The 16,308-nt window shown below is 42.3% G+C and overlaps 1 long non-coding RNA gene across 1 annotated transcript; it reads left to right on the top strand.

Moving 5' to 3' along the window:
* Window positions 96-694, top strand: LOC110270369. The gene is made up of 2 exons (XR_002359825.1): window positions 96-415; window positions 562-694. It is a non-coding gene; the product is annotated as an uncharacterized LOC110270369 (long non-coding RNA).

Genomic DNA, 16,308 nt, shown 5'->3' with positions numbered 1-16,308 from the left:
GTGCGTCGACTTCCCCTTCTCGCCAAAGTTGGGTGGTGAAACGTTGCCGGCTACCTGTCACTGGTTTTCGTTTCCATCCTCCCAGGTAACCCCTCTTCTCTTTGGCATCTTTGAAGGCTGGTTGAAACTGAAACCTGATTGTCTTGATTTCGATTGTATTGATTATGCTGAAGAATTGTGAATTCTGCTTCTGTTCTGATTGTATTCCTGACCTGTACAGGCGGAATAACTGTTCACTGCCTCTGTAGCTGATTCCCCACTGCCATCGCTGCCAGTTGGTGAGCTAAATTGTTGCCTTCTCGTGGAGTCCAAGTAGCTCCCACATCCGGAGCCTCCTCCAACAGTTGGAGAATGTCTTTGATGATTGCGTTTGCTTCAGCTAAGGGCGTTCTTGCTTTAATCACTTGAACCAGAGGTAAGCAATCTGTTTCAATTATACAATTCCATATCTGAAGATTTTTAATGAGAATGAGAGCCTCTCTGTATGCTTGAGCTTTTGCTGCTAAAGTTGATGTTGTTTTGAATATTGATGTTGTCCTAGTGATGATTTTTTCTTGCCAGTCTCTGACCACCGCTGCTGACGCTGCCATGCCTGTTTCCCTGTGAAATGTCACATCTGTGTTCACTTTCGCCCTGTTTTGTGGCGGAGGCCTCTAGGTAATTCTCCTACTCTCACCATTCCTGCCTATTATAGGTTTGTTATCTCTATTGAGTGCCTTTGTTGCATTATGGTATTCTTCTAGAAGATGCTCTGAATAGATTATTGCCTTTTGTGGATTGATTTTTGTTTGCTGGAATATGTTCTGATTTCCCGCTTTTCAAATGCACCAACAAACACATCCCAAATTGCACAAAATTTTGTCCTGTTCATTTCCTGTCTCAGTCTTGATTTTGTCAATTGTGTTCATCATCCATTTTTCAAAAGATCCCACATTATACGCCATAGGCGCAATTTGAAGGCTAGATCCAAACCACACCGCTCTAGTCCACGGGCACAAAAGTAACGCATGTTTTATTGTCTCATCTTCTTCCTGGCATATGCTACACGTGGGTGAAACTGCACTTTTGCACTGATATAATTTCGTTTTCATTGGCAGAATTCCGTGCACTACTTTCCATAAAAACATTCTAACCTTTCCCGGAACTAGTAATCTCCAAATAGTCTCCCATACCTCCCTCAAATTCTAACTTGTCGATGTTTTGCTGAGTTTTGTCTCTTCCTTTGTGTCTTTCTCTTCCTTCGCAGCATGGTATCCGGTTTTGACTGAGTACTGTCCGTTATTTCTATACGGCCAAACAAAGTGATCCTTTTTATTAATCAAACTAATGGGCGTTCTGGTTATTAGTTCAGCCACATTACCATGAAAAATGTCATGAATTTTGTTTAAGTCCCAGCCCTCGCCCTCTCTTACCAACTCGCTCACTCTTCTATATCGATTTTCTCCGCCTCTCCCCAACTTGTCTATTCCTACCACCCAATTATCTTCCCAAATATCTATCCCTGCTCCACTTCCTACACTCCACCTTCCCTTCCTTCTGAGGAAATCTCTTCCCGCCAACATACTCTTCCATATCCATGATGTGTTTCCTCCTCTTACCGCTTTCCATAGGCTGCAATTAGGGTAGTAACTGGCCTTTAGTATCCGAGCCCATATTGCATCTTCCTCTTTTAGAAGTCTCCAAGCTTGCTTAGCCAAGTGTGCTATGTTTTGGCATTCTAAATCCTTAAACTCCAAGCCTCCGTTTAATTTACTCTTGGTCATTTTTGTTCAGCTCTTCCAATGAATGCTTCTTTCCTTTCCATTGTTTGTCCACCAAAATCTCGCAATTACTGATTCAATTTTCTTGCAGAAGGATTTAGGGAATTTGATGACGTTCATGGCATAGACTGGAATCGCATGTATAACTGCCTTTATCAAAACCTCCTTTCCAGCTTGATTTAATAGTTTCTCTTTCCATCCTTGCATTTTGTATAGAATCTTCTCTTGTATCCACTCCAGCGCCTTGTTCTTGGATCTTTCTCATCTCGCTGGTAACCCTAGGTATCTTCCAGAATCTTTCCACGATGCCATTCCGGTGATCTCTTCAATGTTTACCCTCCTCTGGATAGATACCTGACTTCCAAAAATCAGTCCGAATTTCTCAGTATTAATTCTTTGTCCCGATGCCTCCTTATATTTGTTTATGATCTGAATTAGTTGATAAATCTCCTCTTCTTGCGCACCTGCAAAAATAATACAATCATCAGCGAATAATAGATGAGTTATGACCGGAGCAGTTGGAGCTAACCTTATTCCTGAAATAAGATTATCCCTCAACGCCTTTTCCATGAGAACAGTAAAACTTTCTGCTGCCAAGATAAAGAGATAGGTGATAGAGGATCTCCCTGTCTGAGACCTCTTTGAGGGTAGATCTTGGTTGACAATTTTCCATTAATTTTAAATCTATAAGTAGCACTTTTCACGCAACTTATCATCAACTTCACCCACTCTTTACTAAAACCGAACTTTTCCATGACCCTTTGCAGAAAATTCCATTCCAATCTATCGTATGCCCTATTCATATCCAATTTGATGGCTATGTCATTGCTTCCATAATTTCCTTTTCTATTTAATTTGTGAAACACTTCCGGTACTACTACTATATTATCCTGTATGAGTCTTCCTTTTATAAAAGCGCTCTGAACTGGAGATATGATGACATCTAGCACTTTCCTCAACCTTCCAACCAAGACCCTTGTTACAATCTTATATATGAAATTACAACAGCTGATGGGTCTGAGGTGATTCAGGCTTTCCAGTTGACTCACTTTGGGAATCAAAACAACAATTGTTTCTCCTAAGTCCTCTGGTAAGCTACCGTCTTCAAAAATCTGTCTCACCACACCACACACTTCTTTAATCAGAATATCCCAATGCTGTTGAAAGAATAGTCCGTTTAAACCATCTGGCCCCGGAGCTTTTAAGCTTCCCATACTAAAGACTGTGTCCTTAATTTCCTCGTCTTTGATCTTTGCCATTAGCTCATCATTCATCTCTCTAGTGATTCTCGTTGGTATATCTCTTATGCACTATTCCAGGTTCCTATCCCCTTCAGAAGTAAACAGCTTAGTAAAATGTGTTTCTACTAACCTCATTATGTCTACTTCTCCTTGTATCCAATGTCCTGCCTCATCTTTCAATTTGTCAATTCTATTCCTCATTATTCTCTGTATGGTTGTTGCATGAAAGAAGGCTGTCTTTTTGTCGCCCCATTTTAACCATTTCAACCTTGATCATTGCCCTCAATATTTTTCTTCTTGTTTCCAAATATCTGATATCTGGTTATTCAGTTCTCTCTCTTCTCTTTGATCTCTATCCGTCATATCGCCCTCTTGTATTTGATGTAGCTCACTTTCCTTTTTTTCTATTTCTTTATTTACTCTTTTAAACTTTCTTCTGCTCCACTCCGTCAACTCCCTTTTGCATCTGCTTCTCTTTCTAGTAAATTGATTCCAACAATTTCTGTTTCCATCATCCTGCTGCCAACTCCTCCTAGTTACCTCATTGCACTCCTCATGCTCTGTCCAAAAGGCCTCAAACCTGAATTCTTTTTTTATCCGATCTCGCGGTTGTGTTTCCAAAATTAAGGCATAATGGTCCGAACTTATTGCCGGAGCAGCTTTTAGGATAACATTCTGGTATATATGCAGCCATTTCCAATTTACTAACACCCTATCTAGTCTTTCCCTAGTGATAAAGTTGTTTCTAGGATTGTTGTACCAAGTGTATTTGCTTCCTTTAAGGTCAATATCCATTAAACCATTATCATCTACAAACCTTCTAAATGTATCTAAATAAATTATTGGTTGTGGATGAATGCCTACCTTTTCGTCTTGACTTAGAATATCGTTAAAGTCCCCCAAATAAGTTTGAGGTTCTTCCCTACTCCTATTACTTACCGTAAGCTCCTGCCATAGTTTCCTTCGCTTTTGGAAAACTGGGTTACCATACACAAAAATGCCCTGCCATTTCAGAACATTATGAATGTTAATACCAGCTTCCATGTGTACCTACTTCTTTTAAGGTCAATATCCATTAAACCATTATCATCTACAAACCTTCTAAATGTATCTAAATAAATTATTGGTTGTGGATGAATGCCTACCTTTTCGTCTTGACTTAGAATATCGTTAAAGTCCCCCAAATAAGTTTGAGGTTCTTCCCTACTCCTATTACTTACCGTAAGCTCCTGCCATAGTTTCCTTCGCTTTTGGAAAACTGGGTTACCATACACAAAAATGCCCTGCCATTTCAGAACATTATGAATGTTAATACCAGCTTTAATATAGTTATCACACCACTCGTAAACATCGATATTATTATTAGATGTTCATAACAAACATAGTCCACTGGACAAGCCTCGGGATTCTACGCAAAACATCTTGTCAAAATTAAGCATTCTTCTTATCCTATTCATTTTTTCTTGACTGGCCCTAGTTTCCATTAAAAACACTATAAGCGGCTTTACCTTTTTACATAGATTATACAACTCAGAAATTGTCGGGGCAGCCGCTATTCCCCTACAATTCCAGCTAATGATACTCATGGCTGAGGTTGGGGCATGTTAAGATCCGCCTCCTCAACCATTTGTATTCCTTTAATCTGACCAGAGACATGCTTAGTTAACTGATACTCCCCTGTGCCCAGAGCGGTGATGCTGTTCTTTACTTTCTTGGGTTCCCTGTCCTCTTGCTCCTCCTTCCATTCCCTGTATATTAGCAGTGGAACCTGTTTGTTTTCTCGTTTCCTTTTCAAGTTCAGCTTCAATTCCAACTTCTTAGCTAGTCGCGTTTCCCAATCTGTCTGTGCTTCCGTTCCTTTATCTCCATCTTCATCGCTTGCTAACTCTATATAGTAGAAGTTCTCACCTGGCTTGACATGCTGACCCACAAATTTATGTTCTCCATTCTGAGCTTCCTTGGATAGCTTTCTTAAAGCATTCTCCTCCGTTCCACCCTTTAGCAGTTCTTGATTTTCCTTTCCCTCTGTTCTGGCTTCACACGCTTGTTTGTCCCTCGTTCTTGCTAACATAAATCTTTTTAATTCCTGGCCTATGTTTCTTTTTCTTTTTTTTTTCGGGCCCAACTTCCAATCTTCCATTTTATAGCTGTTCACTTCTTCTTCTTCTTCAGTTATATAATTATTCAGCTCATTTCCTTCAACATTCCATGCTTGCTGATGTAAAGCCTTTGTGTTGGGCCCAATATCCCTTATTTGTCCGTTTTCACCTGATTTCTGCACCTCATACCTCCTTTCTCCCTTCTGGGCCTTTTTGTTATTGGCCCACTCATTGTTCCTCTCTCTTATCTCCTTAATGAGATTGCTGAGTTTATAGGCTGCTCCTAAGTCACGCTATGTATCCCTCTCTTCCTGAAAATCAGGGATTTTTATTTAGTACTTCTTCTACCTGCTCTTCTGCATTTGCCATCTCTTCTTCTCTCCTCATTTGGTTTTTCCAGACACTTTCCTCCCGAATTTTCTGCGGCAGTACTCGCTCATCCCTAATCCTACTCTCCTTAGAGCTTTGTTCTTCACCACTCTCTCTATCAGGGTTCAATTGCTCACGCGCCTGCTCCTCCCTTTCCTCTCTCCATCCTTGTTGTTTTGAGATGCCTCCTCCCATGGTTGGACCTGGTCGTCCTTGGCTTACTCCCAGTCCCGGTGAGTATTTCTTCTTTGTTTGATCCTAGCATGCCATGACTGTTGGATTCTTGCATGTTTTCTTCTCATGCCCTAATATACCACAATTGAAACAATAGCTGTCCAGCAGCCTCTCATACTTGAAAAAGACCCACAATTGTGGCAACTTCTCTCTATCTAACCAGAATTTTGTAGGTAGAGCCTTGGTGATATTGATGTTGACCCCGATTCTCAGATATGGTCTCCTAAGGACTCCATCTACTTTTGGATCTTCAGCTTCAGCCAAGACTCCTAACATTTCGCCGATAAGAATATCTGTCTCCTTATCCATGAAGTCATGTGGAATGCCATGCACTTGAATCCAAAATTTCATGAAGTCATGGTCAACTTCGAAAACTGATTCGCCCCCCTCCATAATATGAGATTGACCATGTTTCCTTTGACATTCCATGGTCCATTCCGAATAATCTGCAGCCCTTTTTTTCCTATCTTTAAAGCTGAATAACATCTTCTTCCATCCAATGTCTGTAACTGCAACACCTTGAGGGTTTTCCCACATTTCCAACAAAGCATTCTTACATGTTTTGAAATTTATCTCCTTGTCACTTATTAACTTACCCACCACATTTAAGCATTCTTTCTTATATCCCAGTTCTTCAGGCTTGTTGAGTTTGATGACTTTTCCTTCGATATTGATCATGTTGTAGGTTGTTAAAGAAGAGTTGTTGTGTATTTCAGGTTTCCTTGTTACGTTACAGCCAGTAAAGAAGAAAGCACAACTTCATGGGAAGTTGCCAAAGGGCAGTCCGACGTCTCCTTAAGGTAAGGCAGTTCACTCGTAAGGCCCCAAGGTAGGCTCGGTTCCGGTAGAGCCTGGAGCGACCTGAAGATGGGGCTCCACCCCGGAAGAAGGACCCCCCTTTCCTTTGACCAACGGGTCCTCGAACCAACCTTCCCGTTTTCTTGCTCGTTAGTGCTTTAGTTTTCAATAAGTTTAGACTTTACTAATAGAATAGAAAGGGCTTTTTTCGCTTGTTTAGTATTGCTTTGGCTTTGCCTTTCCCAGTGGTTTTGAAGGTTCAAGTTGAGCGAGGATTATGTGAGAATATAGATTTGGCAATTGAAACAAGGTTGAAAATAACTCCCTTTTTGGAGAAGAACCCGAAGTTCTTAGAAGACTCTCCTATTGAGAGAAAAAGAGCTCCCTAGAGGAGAAAATAACTTTTTTTTTATAAATGAATAAAGGTTAAATATTCAGATTTTATAAAATTATTTTTAGTTTAATTTTTTTTCCATATATAATGATTTTTGTTTTGTACATATATAGATTTTTTTCCTTTGGAATTTGGATTGCACTGAGAAAAACGGTGGAAGCAATCACTGGGCGGGACCCAACTCAACAACCCACGATGGGCATGAGTATTTGTTAAGAACTATTCTATTATTTTCTACAGAGATCATCAAGAACTACTTAAAAGCCTAAAAAAATCAATAAACAAACATATTCCTCCTAAAGAAATAGTTTCCTTCTTAATAGATATGAACGAAGTAAACAAATATTTTATCCCGTTTAGTTACTCTTTTTTTTGGACTTGTTATCCCGTTTAGTTTGAAATTTATTATTTCTTTTTCGTGGGCCTTTAACTCGGTTCATGTATATATAAAAAAAAGGCTCGGTTTATAACCATGTAGATGTAGACCGAAAAAAAGCATGTAGCTGAATTCAGAATTTTGGCTTAACTAAATAGTGAAGCCTGCAAGGCCAAAGAAATGGTAGAGCTTGTGGACGAGTTTGAATTTGAGACATTTTGTATTAGGGCAAGTGGGCAACAGCTAATAACTCTGTCTCCTTTTACCAAAAAAAAAACCTCTATCTCCTCCTAGCTTTAGACAAAATCATAAAAAATTGTACACTAGGAAAAAAAATCATAAAAGATAATTGTTCATACCCTGGGTCGAGTTATCCGACTTGGGATTATTGGAGACAAAGCGATCGACCTCTTCAGGTCAGACTATCCGACCTCTTTACAAAAGAGGTCGGCCAAATCGACAGGAAGGCCCAAGAAGGCCCAAACAAAGGAACACACCCCAATCCAAAGACAGCCCAAGCCTACAGAGAGAAGGGCGGTTCCGTTGAAGATAAGCTGACCTCACCCAAAGATAAGATAAGATAGGATAAGATAACTAGCTTATCTTATCTAGAAAGGTCACTCTACAACCATTATAAATACACTGGAGCACCCAGGTATAACTCATACTCTGATTCTACTAAAAACCTGTTTAATACCCATGCTAACTTAAGCATCGGAGTCTCTTGTAGGTACCCCCCACCCTCCGGTGACCAGGGATCAGAGGCGCAGTCAGGCCAACAAGTCGAACACAATCGCTCCGGCCGCAACCAGCCAGCCGGACACGTCATCTCCGACCAGTACAGAAGATCTCATCCGAGATCGACCCACAGTTTTAGGTAACCCTCGGAACATTGGCGCCGTTGCCAGGGAACCTGGAAGTCATCCCATCGCCATGGCAGACGACCATGACAACGACCACAACTCAGATCTAGAGGACAGAACGCCGCACAAAAATACGGATGCCACACCAAAGGATACTCCAGAATCTAACGGAGACAAAAACTCATCACATTCGAGAGTAATAGAAGCACTTCAAGATCGCCTAAAGCAACTCGAAAAAGAAAGCCAGTACCAGCAAGAAGTTGGCAAGGATTTACAAAGAGAGGTAAGGCAACGTCGAGAATTAGAAGATAAACTCCTACAACTTGAAACCGATCTCAAAGCAAAGACTACCCCGACCACCCCTGAGGACAACTCTCGCAAGGATCAAGATCCGTTCACTAGGGAAATCATAAAGACTAAAATCCCTAAAGACTTCAAATTTCCGGATATGACTTTGTATGATGGTACCACAGATCCCAACCATCATCTCAGCAACTTCAGAAGCAGAATGTACCTCACTGACGCTTCAGATGCCGTTCGCTGCAAAGCTTTTCCAATGACTCTCACAAAGACAGCAATTAGATGGTTCGACAACCTACCTCCGAAGTCCGTCTCAAACTTTGACGACCTAGCCAGAAAGTTCCTGGCCAGATTCTCCATCCAAAAAGACAAGGCTAAGCACGCTCCCAGTCTACTGGGTATCAAGCAAGGAGATCGGGAAAGTCTTCGCAACTACATGGAAAGATTCAACAAAACATGCCTAGACATACAAAGCTTGCTAACAGAGGCTGCCGTCATGGGCCTCATCAACGGCCTACGAGAGGGACCCTTCAGCTAATCTATATCAAAGAAATACCCCACATCTCTAGACGAGGTGCAAGAGCGGGTAGAGAAGTACATCAACATGGAAGAAAATTTCCGACTTGAAGAAGCCTCGAAATCCGGTTTCACCTACCGAGATAAAGAATCCAAGAAGAAGGAAGATCGAACGGGCGAAAAAATTAAAAAGTATCATAATTACACCCCTCTTCGGGTGTCCCTTGTGGATATTTACAAAGAAGTCTGTAACACAGAAAAGATACCCCCAGCTCGACCACTCAAAGGCAAAAGAGGAGGAGGAGATCGGAACGAATACTGTGAATATCATTGGGTCCGAGGGCATTCCACCAACAAATGTTTCAACTTAAAAAACATCATAGAAAAATTAGTAAGAGAAGGAAAACTAAATCGGTATCTGGCCACCCGAGATGATGAGCAAAGAAAAAGACGAAAAGATGAAAATGTCGGACAAGCTGAGCGATCACCTCGTACGCCAGAAAGACATATCCATATGATACATGGAGGATTTGCAGGAGGTGGAATCTCCAAATCATCCTGCAAAAGATACCTCAAAGAAGTATATCATGTCGAAGGAAAGGAGGAAGCACCCGACATCCCTGCGATCACGTTCACCAAAGAAGACGCATCCGGTATCATCTCAGGACACGACGATCCCATGATCATCACCATCATACTAGCAAACACCAATCTCCACCGCACATTAATAGACCAAGGGAGTTCTGCCGACATCTTATTCAAAACAGCCTTCAACAAACTCGGCTTAGAAGAAAAGGAGCTTAGAGCATACCCGTATAGCCTGTTCGGACTGGGAGATACCCCAGTACAACTACTGGGATACGTGTCACTACATACAACCTTCGGAAAAGGGAACCAATCCAGAACACTCAAGATAGACTACATTGTGGTCGACGTGAGTTCATCCTACAATGCCCTAATAGGTCAGACAACACTAAATCAACTCGGCGCAATAGTCTCGACTCCACATCTATGCATGAAATTCCCAACTACATAGGGGATAGCCACAATAAAAGCAGATCAAAAGATGGCACGCCGCTGTTATAACGAAAGTCTAAGAGGCAGAGGAGAAGAGTTCCATACAATTGAGCTGGGTGGAGTCCAGAGACGAGAAGAACTCCGTCCACAGCCCGAAGGTGAAATAGAGAAAGTTTAGATTGGAGACACCTCGGACAAAACGACTAATATTGGCACGATCCTGAAAGGAAATGCAAAGGAATTACTAGTACAGTTCTTGCAAGATAATGTCGATCTCTTTGCATAGAAAGCTGCAGACATGCCAGACATAGACCTCAAGCTAATGTGTCACAAGTTGGCGATCTATCCAGGAGCCCGGCCGGTACAGCAGAGACGAAGAAAACTTAGGCCAGAGCGATCCCAAGCTGTGGAAGAACAGATACAAGCACTATTGGAGGCAGGATTCATAAGAGAAGTCAAGTACCCACTATGGCTAGCTAATGTCGTCTTGGTAAAAAAATCAAATGGGAAGTGGTGAATGTGCACCGACTACACCGACCTCAACAAAGCCTGCCCAAAAGATCCTTACCCACTCCCAAATATCGACGCTCTGGTAGATGCTTCCTCCGGATATAGATACCTCTCGTTTATGGATGCATATTCCAGATACAACCAAATCCCCATGTATCCACCAGATCAAAAAAAGACCTCGTTTTTGACCCCAAAAGCAAATTACTGCTACATTGTGATACCTTTCGGTCTCAAGAATGTGGGAGCTACTTATCAAAGGCTAATGAATAAAGTCTTCTCAAATCACATCGGAAAAATCATGGAAGTCTATGTGGATGACATGTTGATAAAGACACAAAGCGAAGAGACATTATTGTCCGACCTGGCTCAAGTGTTCGACACTATAAGGAAGCACGACATGCGACTCAATCCCGCAAAATGCACCTTTGCAGTAGAAGCGGGCAAATTCTTAGGTTTCATGCTCACACAAAGAGGAATTGAAGCGAATCCAGACAAATGCCAGGCCATACTCAACATGAAGAGCCCAACTTGTGTCAGAGAGGTACAACAACTCAACGAGAGATTGGCAGCCTTATCCAGATTCTTAGCAGGATCAGCGATAAGATCTCTCCCCTTCTACGCTTCTTTAAGGAAAGGAAAAAATTTCGAATGGACAAAGGAATGTGAGCAAGCCTTCCAGGATTTCAAAAACTTCCTAGGACAACCACATATTCTAACTTGACCACGAAAGGAAGAACCACTCACATTGTACCTTGCGGTAGGAAGTCGGACAGTAGCCTCAGCACTGGTTCGGGAGGACAACAAATGACAACAACCTGTATACTTCATTAGTAAAGCGCTGTAGGGATTCGAGCTAAACTACCAAAAAATAGAAAAGTTTGCCTACACTCTCATACTGACATCTCGACGACTTCGCCCATACTTCCAGGCTCACACCATTAAGGTTCGAACCGACCAGCCCATAAAAGGGATATTGCAGAAAACAGATCTAGCAGGCAGAATTTTACAATGGGCAGTCGAGTTATCTGAGTTCGACCTCCAATATGAAGCTCGGACAGCCATCAAATCACAGGACTTGGCCGACTTCATTACGAAATTCACAGATACCCTGGAAACCCCCACAGAATGGAATCTCTACGTGGACGGTTCCTCGAATAAGACCGGAAGCGGTGCAGGTGTGATAATAGAAAGCAACCAAGGAACCCAAGTTGAGCTTTTCCTCAAATTTGGGTTTCCGGCCTCAAACAACCAGGCGGAATGAGGCGCTACTAGCTGGTTTGAAGCTGGCTAAGGAGGTTGGAGCTCAAAAACTCAACATCTTCAGCGATTCACAAGTAATCACCTCACAAATAACAGGGAGCTACCAAGCCAAAATCCCACCATGAAAAAGTATTTGGATAAAACCAAGGAACAGCTCGGACAACTCGGGGAATATAAGATCTGTCACATACCCCGCGAACAAAATGCCCGAGCTGACGCACTCTCGAAACTAGCTAGCACCAAACTAGGGGGCAACAATAGAAGCCTCATCCAGGAAATGCTACAGAACCCGTCAATCTCGGAAGAGGAAAAAGTCCTAGCCATAACAAGTCAGGACCAAGGATGGATGACCCCCATAATTAACTACCTCAAAGCAGAAACACTCCCCACAGATGAAAAGGAGGCAAAGAGATTAAAGTGGGAGGCTCAGTATTACACTATCATAAACAACACCCTATATAAGAGAGGGATCTCAATACCGTTGTTAAAATGTGTGCCGACCTCTAACACAAGGGAAGTTTTAGAGGAAGTACACAGTGGCATTTGTGGTAATCATCTCGGAACACAAGCTCTCACCAAAAAGGTACTCTGGGCGGGATTTTACTGGCCAACTCTACAAAAGAAGCTACAGAGTTTGTAAAGACATGTCCCCCGTGCCAGAAACATGCCAACTTCCACATTGTCCCGCCAGAAGAACTCATCAGCGTAACTTCACCTTGGCCATTCGCAAAATGGGGACTCGACCTTCTCGGACCCTTTCCTCAGGGATCGGGACAAGTCAAATTCCTCATAGTTGGGATAGACTATTTTACAAAGTGGATCGAGGCAGAGTCCCTAGCCAACGCCACTGCTCAAAGAAGCCGAAAATTCTTATATAGAAATATTGTCACAAGGTTCAGAGTCCCGCACTCTATCACCACAGACAATGGCACTCAATTCACAGATGCATGTTTCAGAAAATTAGCTGCCGACTTGAACATAAAACACCAGTTCACTTCCATCGAACATCCTCAAGCCAATGGACAGGCCGAAGCTGCCAACAAAGTCATATTGGCTGGATTGAAGCGGAGACTGCAAGAAGCAAAGGGAGCTTGGGCCGAAGAACTCCCACAAGTCCTATGGGCATATCGAACAACACCATATTCTACCATAAACGAATTACCATTTTGATTAGCGTACAGAGTGGAGGCAATGATCCCAGTAGAGGTCGAGGAAGGGTCCCCTAGAATGGTCCACTACAATGAACAAGCCAACTCTCAACTTCAAAGAGAAGAGCTCGACTTACTTCCAGAAATCCAAGAAAGAGCTCGGATCAGGGAAGAAGCGCTAAAACGCCGAATGGCTTCAAGATATAATCAAAGGGTAGTGCCAAGAAGTTTTGCTGAGAATGATCTTATCCTAATCCGAAATGATATTGGAACAACTCGACCTGGAGAAGGAAAGCTGGCAGCAAACTGGAAAGGACCCTATCGAGTTACAGAAGTACTTGGAAAGGGCTACTACAGATTGTCCGAACTCGATGGACGAGAGCTTCCCAGATCATGGCACGCATGCAACCTAAGAAGGTACTATAGCTAGAAGGTCTCGTCGTAGGATGCACTCTTTTTCCTGAAAAGGTTTTTTAATGAGGCACCAAGTTGAGATCCATAAATTATTCAACTGAAAGGGATGAAAAACTCCCGCATGTATATATTTGCATTTCCTTTTGAATAAAATATATTTTAGATATTCTACAAATTCTCAAGATGCATTAATCTGAAGCATTCATCGTCCGATTATAAAGCAACAGATCAGCAGAAAGTGAAAAACAGATTCACTGCACGATCAAGATGGAAGACCAATAAAGATGAAAACGCGATTCATCTAAAGGTCGACCAAACAAAGATAGAAACCACCTTCTACAAATCGGCAAAGATGAACACAGAATAATGTAAGAAGTTATCGAAAGTGATCCGAAAAAGAACCTGACGAGGTCTTATGGATTGCTAAATAATAACTTAAAGACTGGCCGACGTTAAGAAGTCGGACCAAGTCAACCCAAGTTATCAGCAAATCCCTGGAAAGAGGTCTGGCCAACCCTATAAAAGAGAAATTGCTATAACTTAGAAGAGATCGACCTAACGAAGTCGGTCTCCTACAAATAAGTTATAAAAGTAATCCTTGAAAGAGACTTGACAAAGGTCCAAGAAAGAGGATTACAAAAATAACTTAAAAGAGATCGACCTAACGAAGTCGGTCCCCTACAAACAAGTTATAAAAGTGATCCCTGAAAGAGACCTGACAAAGGTCCAAGAAATAGGATTATAAAAATAACTTAGAAGAGATCGACCTAACGAAGTCGGTCCCCTACAAACAAGTTATAAAAGTGACCCTGAAAGAGACCTGACAAAGGTCCAAGAAAGAGGATTACAAAAATAACTTAGAAGAGATTGACCTAACGAAGTCGGTCTCCTACAAACAAGTTATAAAAGTAATCCCTGAAAGAGACCTGACAAAGGTCCAAAAAAGAGGATTACAAAAATAACTTGGAAAAGGACGACATAAAGAAGTCGACCTCCTACAAAAAGAGTTATAAAGTAGTCTCTGAAAAAGACCTAACAAAGGTCCAAGATAGAGGACTGCAAAAGTAACTGGAAAGAGGACCAACGCAAAGAAATTGGCTATGGATCGATAGAAATACAAGCAAGAAGCAAGAAAACCAAGAAACGAGTCGGAACCACCCCTTCATGACCACAAAGGATCCAGCCCAATTCAAAGAGGCCGAAGGATCCAACATTTTCAAAAAATGCTAAGACAAGCACAAACAAGCATGATATGAAATACAATACTATAAAGCTTCGGGGTCAGGACCAAAAGCATAAAAGCCACTTGTTGTTTTTTCAAAATAGAAGTTGCTAAACAAGCAACCAAAAGGAATATCAACAGTCAGCAAAATATTCAAACTACAAATAAAGAGTTTCAAAGCCCACAAGCCGGGCCAACTACATAAATATCCAAAGAAAAATCAGCAAAGATCGGGAGTCTTCCCGGCAGCATCAGTACGGGGAGAAGGAGGCCAAGTCTGAATAGGCACAGTATCCACGGTTCCATCATCCCGGTTCAGAATCTGGAAATCCGGGTCAGACACAACTGGAGGAACTGAAGAGGCTGACACTTTGGCAGAAGACACAGGGGGAGGTTCAACATCATCATCATCCTGGTCATCAGGGACAATCATACCATCCCTCACAACATTATCCAGGCTGAAAAGAGTAAGGTTGGCATTGGGAGCAATAATCCAAACCTGCTCCCTCAAGCTCTCATAGGCAGCAATTACGCTGCCAACAAGATGACCTTGGAGCTCGGAGTAATCAGCTCGCGCATTCTCCAACTCCTCCCTCAGGCGCACCACCTCCTGATAAGATGTCACATAACTGTCCTTATGCCTCAATGTCGTGTCCTCGGCCAACCGCACAGAAGCCGCCAGAGCAAGGGAACTCGCCTTTTCGTTCTCCAGATCCTTCTCCAACTTGGCTACCTTTACCTCAAGCTCTTCCTTCAGGCCCTTCATTCGGTCGAACTCCTGTTTAGCCTCCTCCATAAACTCCTTGGTAGCATGGAGAGGAAGATTCTGAGCAGTTCGGTATAGGGCAGCCCCCATATATGCCATTTTAACACTGTTTCAGGTCATAAAATTCAGATGGCGAAGGATTGACACATCATCCATGGGGAGGGTACAGTAGGGACCGATCTGCTGATCTACGAATTCGATTGCATTAAAATCAGGGGCGTCAAGGTTAAAGGCCTCAATTATTTTCTGTTTCTTGTTGGGAGGAGCACCAGAAGCAATGGCAGAAGTCTGTGAAGGATCATTTAGGCGAACTCAAGGAGTGGGGATCACCTTCCTTAGCCCAGGAGAACTTGGCACGGGCGGCTTCACAGGAACTTGAGAAGATCCCTCTCCGGCCGCCTTGGCCGAGATGTTTTGAGCAGCAGTAGCCTTCTTTGCCTTCTTGTAGGCCTTCATGGAATCATTGTTTTTCGACATCTCTGAAAATACAGAATCAACCATAAATGACGAGTTACAACATAGGAGAAGAAAAGCACAAAAACAAGTGTAAAAACAAGTCAGACAGTACCCAAAGCAGTTCGAACCAAAGATGGATCACTCAAGAATCTTTTTGTATCCAGATGGGGTGGTTCCCCCCACAAATCTTCAAGAACAACTACAAAAGCCCGCTCAACCTCATTAAGCATCTCCCATATATAACGTGGCACTCTCACATTCTTTTGCCACTCTAGAGAAAAAGCAGGCTTGTCATTCTCATCAAGAAAAAAGGGGCGGACCCCCTCAACAGCACGGACTCGGAAGAAATAATTCTTAAAATCTTTAAAGGACTCATCATACATGGCAAAAACTTTATGCCCCTGGGCCGATCTGAAAGAAACCCAGGAAGCTTTCTTTTTGGAAGAACCTCCGGGCTTGGCCGAGACAAAAAGATAGAGGAAAAGAGTTTCAGAAGGTGTTACGCCTAACTCTTGGCAAAGCAGTTGAAATATTTTGATAAAACCCCAGGAATTCGGATGAAGCT

The sequence above is a fragment of the Arachis ipaensis genome, chromosome B03 (assembly GCF_000816755.2).
Source record: "Arachis ipaensis cultivar K30076 chromosome B03, Araip1.1, whole genome shotgun sequence".
Classification (NCBI taxonomy): Eukaryota; Viridiplantae; Streptophyta; class Magnoliopsida; order Fabales; family Fabaceae; genus Arachis; species Arachis ipaensis.
This window is presented reverse-complemented; position numbering and strand designations above follow the sequence as displayed.